The sequence below is a fragment of the Triticum dicoccoides genome, chromosome 3A (assembly GCF_002162155.2).
Source record: "Triticum dicoccoides isolate Atlit2015 ecotype Zavitan chromosome 3A, WEW_v2.0, whole genome shotgun sequence".
Taxonomy (NCBI): Eukaryota; Viridiplantae; Streptophyta; class Magnoliopsida; order Poales; family Poaceae; genus Triticum; species Triticum dicoccoides.
Window position 1 is genome coordinate 499,904,656 of NC_041384.1, and position 7,089 is coordinate 499,911,744.

Consider the following 7,089-nt stretch of genomic DNA (forward strand, 5'->3'; position numbering starts at 1 on the left):
GATGATCATGTAACTTCAGATCAAGTTACTACCGAAACCTCGTAGGTAAACCAGAGTGATATTCGCACCAGAGTGGTATGGTAATCCTGTTCTAGAGTGTTGGGCAACGTGGTAATTTCAAAAAAAATCCTACGCACACGCAAGATCATGGTGATGCATAGCAACGAGAGGGGAGAGCGTTGTCTATGTACTGTCGTAGACCATTCGCGGAAGAGTTATATCAACGCGGTTGATGTAGTCATACGTCTTCACGTCCGACCGATCCAAGTATCGAAAGCACGACACCTCCAAGTTCTGCACACGTTCGGCTCGGTGACGTCCTCGCCTTCTCGATCTAGCAAGAGGGGCGAAGTAGTAGATGAGTTTCGGCAGCACGACGGCGTGGTGACGGTGTTGGTGAAGAACAATCTCCGCAGGGCTTCGCCTAAGCACTACGAAAACTATGACGGAGGATAAACTAGAGGGGACGGGGTTGCCGGCACACGGCTTGGTGTTTATTGATGTGTCTTTGGTGCTAACCCTACCCCTCTATTTATATGTTGAGCCCTAGGGTCGAAACTTGGAGTAAAAGCCTCCTCAAAGTCGGTTTCACCCGAAAGGCAAGAGTCCTTCTCGGACTCCAGGGCTAGACGCCAGGGTTCCCAGCGTCTACCCCCTAGACGCCAGGGTTCCTGGCGTCTAGCCTCTGGTCTCTGCAAAACTTCCTTTTGCACTTTCCAAAAGCCTCGTGGGCTTTCCCCTTTGGCACAGATAAAGTGTTCTCGTGCCCAAACATTTCGGGAAACATCCGGAACCCCTTCCGGTGAATTCCGGAACCCTTCCGGAGATCAAACACTACTATCCCATATATCAAACTTTATCTCCGGACCATTCTGGAGTTCCTCGTCATGTCCGTGATCTCATCTCGGACTCCGAACAACATTCGGTCATCAACATACATAACTCATATAGTACTATATCGTCAACGAACGTTAAGCGTGCAGACCCTACAGGTTCGAGAACTATGTAGACATGACCGAGACACCTCTCTGGTCAATAACCAATACGGGACCTGGATGCCCATATTGGCTCCTGCATATTCTACGAAGATCTTTATCGGTCAGACCGCATAACAACATACGCTGTTCCCTTTGTCATCGGTATGTTACTTGCCCGAGATTCGATCATCGGTATCTCAATACCTAGTTCAATCTCGTTACCGGCAAGTATCTTTACTCGTTCCGTAATACATCATCCCGCAACTAACTCATTAGTTGCAATGCTTGCAAGGCTTATAGTGATGTGCATTACCCAGTGGGCCCAGAGATACCTCTCCGACAATCGGAGTGACAAATCCTAATCTCGAAATACGCCAACCCAACAAGTACCATTGGAGACACCTGTAGAGCACCTTTATAATCACCCAGTTACGTTGTGACGTTTGGTGGTACACAAAGTGTTCCTCCGGTAAATGGGAGTTGCATAATCTCATAGTCATAGGAACATGTATAAGTCATGAAGAAAGCAATAGCAACAAACTAAATGATCAAGTGCTAAGCTAACGGAATGGGTCAAGTCAATCACATCATTCTCCTAATGATGTGACCCCGTCAATCAAATGACAACTCATGTCTATGGTTAGGAAACATAACCATCTTTGATCAATGAGCTAGTCAAGTAGAGGCATACTAGTGACACTCTGTTTGTCTATGTATTCACACATGTATTATGTTTCCGGTTAATACAATTCTAGCATGAATAATAAACATTTATCATGATATAAGGAAATAAATAATAACTTTATTATTGCCTCTAGGGCATATTTCCTTCAGTTATGACCTCCATGGTTATGAACAACTCCTCCCGAGTTCAGGGTTAGGCGAGGCTTCTGCTGAGCTCCTGAGTTATACCTCCCTTGTCCATACTTCCTCTTACGGCTCTCAATCTGCTGCTGCTTCCCTTCAATCATAAGAGCCTTATCCACCAACTCCTGGTAGTTGTTGAAGGTTGCTACCATCAACTGCATACTCATCTCATCATTCAGCCCTTCCATAAATTTCTCCTGCTTCGCGGCATCATGTTTTGTTGAAGTTATCGGCGACTGGCAGAAGCCTTATGGTTGTCTCTTTATTGCATAAGATGCAAGCACCAAATAATTGCTTTACTTTATCGCTATGCGATAGCAATAGTTGCAAGAGCAATAGTTGGCAAGACAACCATGTGATGACACATTGATATAGATCAAGATGATGGAGATCATGGTGTCATGCCGGTGACGATGGAAATTATGACGATGCTTTGGATATGGAGATCAAATGCACAAGATGATAATGGCCATATCATGTCACATATTTTGATTGCATGTGATGTTTATTTTATATACATCTTACTTTGCTTAGTTATGACGGTAGCATTATAAGATGATCTCTCACTAAATTTCAAGATAAAAGTGTTCTCCCCGAGTATGCACCGTTGCCAAAGTTCGTTGTGCCCAGACACCACGTGATGATCGGGTGTGATAAGCTCTACGTCCATCTACAACGGGTGCAAGCCAATTTTTGCACACGCCGAATACTCAGGTTAAACTTGACGAGCCTAGCATATGCAGATATGGCCTCGGAACACTGAGACCGAAAGTTCGAGCATGAATCATATAGTAGATATGATCAACATATTGATGTTCACCATTGAAAGCTACTCCATTTCACGTGATGATCGGTTATGGTTTAGTTGATTTGGATCACGTGATCACTTAGAAGATTGGAGGGATGTCTTTCTAAGTGGGAGTTCTTAAGTAATATGATTAATTGAACTTAAATTTATCATGAACTTAGTCCTGGTAGTATTAGCATATCTATGTTGTAGATCAATAGCTCGCCTTTAGCTCCCCTATTTTATTTTTGATATTTCCTAGAGAAAAGTAAGTTGAAAGATGTTAGTAGCAATGATGCGGATTGGATCCGTGATCTGAGGTTTATCCTCATTTCTGCACAGAAGAATTATGTCCTTGATGCACCGCCAGGTGACAAACCTATTACAGGAGCAGATCCAGATGTTATGAACGTTTGGCTAGCTCAATATGATGACTACTTGATAGTTTAGTGCACCATGCCTAAACGGCTTAGAATCGGGACTTCAAAGACGTTTTGAACGTCATGGACCATATGAGATATTCCAGGAGTTGAAGTTAATATTTCAAGTAAATACCCGAGTTGAGAGATATGAAGTCTCCAACAAATTCTATAGCTAAAAGATGGAGGAGAATAGCTCAAGTAGTGAGCATGTGCTCAGATTGTCTTGGTACTACAATCGCTTGAATCAAGTGGGAGTTAATCTTCCAGATAAAATAGTGATTGACAGAATTCTCTAGTCACCATCACCAAGTTAGTAGAACTTCGTGATGAACTATAATATGCATGGGATAACGAAAACGATTCCCAAGCTCTTCGTGATGCTGAAATTGACAAAGGTAAAAAACAAGAAAAGCATTAAGTGTTGATGGTAAAACCACTAGTTTCAAGTAAAGGGACAAAGGGAAGAAAGGGGAACTTCAAGAAGAACGGCAAACAAGTTGCTGCTCAAGTGAAACAAACCCAAGTCTGAACCTAAGCCTGAAACTGAGTGCTTCTACTACAAAGGGACTGGTCATTGGAAGCGGAACTATCCCAAGTAATTGGTGGATAAGAAGGATGGCAAAGTGAACATAGGTATATTTGATATACATGTTATTGATGTGTACTTTACTAATGTTTATAGCAACCCCTTAGTATTTGATACTAGTTTAGTTGCTAAGAATAGTAACTCGAAATGGGAGTTGTAGAATGAACAAAGACTAGTTAAGGGTGAAGTGACGATGTGTATTGGAAATGGTTCCAAGATTGATATGATCATCATCGCACACTCCCTATACTTTTAGGATTAGTGTTAAACCTAAAATAAATGTTATTTAGTGTTTGCGTTGAGCATGAATATGATTGGATCATGCTTATTGCAATACGGTTATTCATGTAAGTTAGAGAATAATTGTTGTTCTGTTTACATGAATAAAAATTTACATGGTCCTACACCCAATGAAAATGGTTTGTTGGATCTAGATCGTGGTGATACACATTTTCATAATATTGAAGCCAAAAGATGCAAAGTTAATAATGATAGTGCAACTTATTTGTGGCAATGCCGTTTAGGTCATATTGGTGTAAAGCGCATGAAGAAAATCCATGCTGATGGGCTTTTGGAATCACTTGATTATGAATCAATTGATGCTTGCGAACCATGCCTCATGGGCAAGATGACTAAGACTCCGTTCTCCGGAACAATGGAGCGAGCAAAAGATTTGTTGGAAATCATACATACTGATGTATGTGGTCCAATAAATATTGAGGCTCGCGGCAGGTATCATTATTTTCTGATCTTCACAGATGATTTGAGCAGATATGAGTATATCTACTTGATGAAACAAAATTCTGAAACATTTGAAAAGTTCAAAGAATTTCAGAGTGAAGTGGAGAATCATCGTAACAAAAATAAAAGTTTCTACGATATGATCGCAGAAGTAAAATATTTGAGTTACGAGTTTGGCCTTCAGTTAAAACAATGTGAAATAGTTTCACTACTCACGCCACCTGGAACACCACAGTGTAATGGTGTGTCTGAACATCGTAACCGTACTTTATTAGATATGGTGCGATCTATGACGTCTCTTACTGATTTACCGCTATCGTTTTGGGGTTATGCATTAGAGACAGCTACATTCACGTTAAATAGGGCACCATCTAAATCCGTTGAGACGACACCATATGAACTATGGTTTGGCAAGAAACCTAAGCTGTCATTTCTTGAAGTTTGAGGTTGCAATGCTTATGTGAAAAAGTTTCAACTTGATAAGCTCAAACCCAAATCGGAGAAGTGTGTCTTCATAGGATACCCAAAAGAAAATGTTGGGTACACCTTCTATCACAGATCCGAAGGCAAGATATTCATTGCTGAAAATGGATCCTTTCTAGAGAAGGAGTTTCTCTCAAAAGAAGTGAGTGGGAGGAAAGTAGAACTTGATGAGGTAACTATACCTGCTCCCTTATTGGAAAGTAGTTCATCACATAAATTTGTTCCTGTGACTACTACACCAATTAGTAAGGAAGCTAATGATGATGATCATGTAACTTCAGATCAAGTTACTACCGAAACCTCATAGGTAAACCAGAGTGAGATTTGCACCAGAGTGGTACGGTAATCCTGTTCTGGAGTGTTGGGGAACGTGGTAATTTCAAAAAAATCCTACGCACACGCAAGATCATGGTGATGCATAGCAACGAGAGGGGAGAGTGTTGTCTACGTACCGTCGTAGACCATTCGCGGAAGCGTTATATCAACGCGGTTGATGTAGTCATACGTCTTCACGTCCGACCGATCCAAGTACCGAAAGCACGACACCTCCAAGTTCTGCACACGTTCGGCTCGGTGACGTCCTCGCCTTCTCGATCCAGCAAGAGGGGCGAAGTAGTAGATGAGTTCCGGCAGCACGACGGCATGGTGACGGTGTTGGTGAAGAACAATCTCTGCAGGGCTTCGCCTAAGCACTACGAAAACTATGATGGAGGATAAACTAGAGGGGACGGGGTTGCCGGCACACGGCTTGGTGTTTCTTGATGTGTCTTTGGTGCTAACCCTACCCCTCTATTTATATGTTGAGCCTAGGGGTCGAAACTTGGAGTAAAAGCCTCCTCAAAGTCGGTTTCACCCGAAAGGCAAGAGTCCTTCTCGGACTCCAGGGCTAGACGCCAGGGTTCCCAGCGTCTACCCCCTAGACGCCAGGGTTCCTGGCGTCTAGCCTCTGGTCTCCGCAAAACTTCCTTTTGCACTTTCCAAAAGCCTTGTGGGCTTTCCCCTTTGGCACAGATAAAGTGTTCTCGTGCCCAAACATTTCGGGAAACATCCGGAACCCCTTCCGGTGAATTCCGGAACCCTTCCGGAGATCAAACACTACTATCCCATATATCAAACTTTATCTCCGGACCATTCTGGAGTTCCTCGTCATGTCCGTGATCTCATCCTAGACTCCGAACAACATTCGGTCATCAACATACCTAACTCATATAGTACTATATCGTCAACGAACGTTAAGCGTGCAGACCCTACGGGTTCGAGAACTATGTAGACATGACCGAGACACCTCTCTGGTCAATAACCAATAGCGGGACCTGGATGCCCATATTGGCTCCTGCATATTCTACGAAGATCTTTATCGGTCAGACCGCATAACAACATACGTTGTTCCCTTTGTCATCGGTATGTTACTTGCCCGAGATTCGATTGTCGGTATCTCAATACCTAGTTCAATCTCGTTACCGGCAAGTCTCTTTACTCGTTCCATAATACATCATCCCGCAACTAACTCATTAGTTGCAATGCTTGCAAGGCTTATAGTGATGTGCATTACTGAGTGGGCCCAAAGATACCTCTCCGACAATCGGAGTGACAAATCCTAATCTCGAAATACGCCAACCCAACAAGTACCATTGGAGACACTTGTACAGCACCTTTATAATCACCCAGTTACGTTGTGACGTTTGGTGGTACACAAAGTGTTCCTCTGGTAAACGGGAGTTGCATAATCTCATAGTCATAGGAACATGTATAAGTCATGAAGAAAGCAATAGCAACAAACTAAACGATCAAGTGCTAAGTTAACGGAATGGGTCAAGTCAATCACATCATTCTCCTAATGATGTGACCCCGTTAATCAAATGACAACTCATGTCTATGGTTAGGAAACATAACCATCTTTGATCAACGAGCTAGTCAAGTAGAGGCATACTAGTGGCACTCTGTTTGTCTATGTATTCACACATATATTACGTTTCCGGTTAATACAATTCTAGCATGTATAATAAACATTTATCATGAAATAAGGAAATAAACAAGAACTTTATTATTGCTATAGGGCATATTTCCTTCAGTCTCCCACTTGCACTAGAGTCAATAATCTAGATCACATCGCCATGTGATTTAACATCAATAGTTCACATCACGATGTGATTAACACCCATAGTTCACATTGTCATGTGACTAACACCCAAAGGGTTTACTAGAGTCAATAATCTAGTTCACATC